The following is a 1,909-nucleotide window of genomic DNA, read 5'->3' as shown; positions in this document are numbered from 1 at the left end:
GATCCAATCAAAAATCATCTCAGTAGAGATAGTGAACTACTGCGTGGCTGGAAACTGCCATTCGTTCACAAAGCAGGACGTCGTACAAAGCAGGACTTGAAACTAACAAGAGTTTGCACCTGTTTCCGTCAACCGAGAAAAACGGATGTAGTATGTTTGCAACCCACAGACATATAAACACATGTCATGTGTACAAGTATCGGTATCCTGCCACAACTTCTACATGCCAAAACTTCTACAGACTAAAACAACAAAATACATGGTCCAATGCACAGCTAATCCTTGTCTGCTGCCTCAATGTTCTTAATCATTTCAGTGAATCTGAAGATATTCGGATGGCGATGGGGCAAGGTCTGGTTGAGTCTGCTGTGGAATCCCTCCAAGTTGTTGTTGGTGCGGGGTCCGACTCTCAGGTGATGATTCCAAAGTTGCAACTGGGAATGGGAAATCTGGCGGCATCGTCGACCCACATGGAGACAATGTAGTCGTTGAAGGCAGTAGTTTGAGGCACATCTGGGGCTGACTCCATGACTGAAGGGCAAGGCCGGGAGCTAGGGCAAGGCCGGCAGCTCTTCTGATCCATGTCTGGACAGCAGGGTTTTCCTTGTCCTTGTACTGAACGGCCAGTCCGAGGTCCTGAGTCTTGCACCAAATGGCCTGGCAATAGTGAAAGAAGCATCCCTTCACGTCGATACCAGGAAACTCACTTTCTACTGCACGGATGGCACTTATCTCAAAGTCAGTTTGAATACGGGTGGGTGCTAGGGGGCGATTCAGGTTTTGTTGCACTTCAGTCTTGAGAAGTCTGAACAGCCTAGTAACAGTAAGTTTTTGAGTGGCGGTTAGGAAGAAGGACAAACACTAGCGGATAACTTGAAGATCCAGACCTGGCATGAATGATGTACAATTGGCCCCAAAGTTCAGGGCAAGATGTGAATGGTCCGTCCATATATAGGGTTTCAGCTGACTGAAGGGCCTTGTGCTGCTCACTTGTTGCAAAGACTGGCATCGTGTCGTCATCCGCATCACTAAACAGAAGGAAAGGTCTCCCATCAGATGTCTCTGTCCAGGCGCCATTGCGACCAACCTCGGATCTTGTCTGTGGAAGTGCTGGGATGTTCTTTTTTCTATGTCTGTACAGGGCACGGCTCATGGAGGGGAAAGATGGCACATATCGAACGTCATCTTATCTGGCAACCTCGTCATTGTATAGGGATAACATCGGGATAGTCTCTTCTCTGACTCTCTTTCTTAAGTTGCTGACAAAGTGTATCTTCGTGCTGTCTTCTGGAGCATGGTTGTGGTCCGTGACATTCCTAACAAAATCATCCGACGTTGATATTCTTCCTTTGCATGTGGACTTCACACACTTCCAGTTGATACTTCAAGTTTGTCGGACAACATTCTTGTTGTAGACATAACCGTCTAGCAAGACTTGTGGGGTTCCTTTCTGTGAGGTTACAAACTCTACTTTTCTTATTCCAGCCATTTTGCATATTCCTACTGAAGGTTGACATAGGTTATATACTGCAGTTTTAGTCTCTTATAAAGTGAGAAGACTCAACTACATTCTTGACTGAAGTTTTCATTAGTTGATTAATTTATGTCTCCACTGAATTGGTGAGCTTGGATCATGCTGTTACTGTATACGTATAAAAGTTTTTCATCTTTTTTAGTAAGTAATAAGTTGTTACTGAACCTCTACTCCCAATTACTCCCGCTATAATCCTACCCGACTGTTCCATTGTGCCTATAGGTACGTGCATACTTCTGCCTTGTCTTTCTGTAGAAGTTTTGGCATGTAGAAGTTTTGGGAGATAACCCAAGTATCACACCTGCCTAACTGCATCATGTGGCAGAGACAGGTGCACCAGTCATAAATCAATTTGCTGTGTTTATGGCGTATAGC

General features: G+C 45.1%; 1 pseudogene; it reads right to left on the bottom strand.

The window, feature by feature from the left end:
* Nucleotides 1-312: 312 nt before the first annotated feature.
* On the bottom strand, nt 313-1,222 carry LOC137266203 (uncharacterized; annotated as a pseudogene).
* Nucleotides 1,223-1,909: the final 687 nt, after the last annotated feature.

Source organism: Haliotis asinina, chromosome 15 (assembly GCF_037392515.1).
Source record: "Haliotis asinina isolate JCU_RB_2024 chromosome 15, JCU_Hal_asi_v2, whole genome shotgun sequence".
Lineage (NCBI taxonomy): Eukaryota > Metazoa > Mollusca > Gastropoda > Lepetellida > Haliotidae > Haliotis > Haliotis asinina.
Note: the sequence above shows the minus strand (reverse complement) of the source record. Positions and strands in the feature narration are given on the sequence as shown.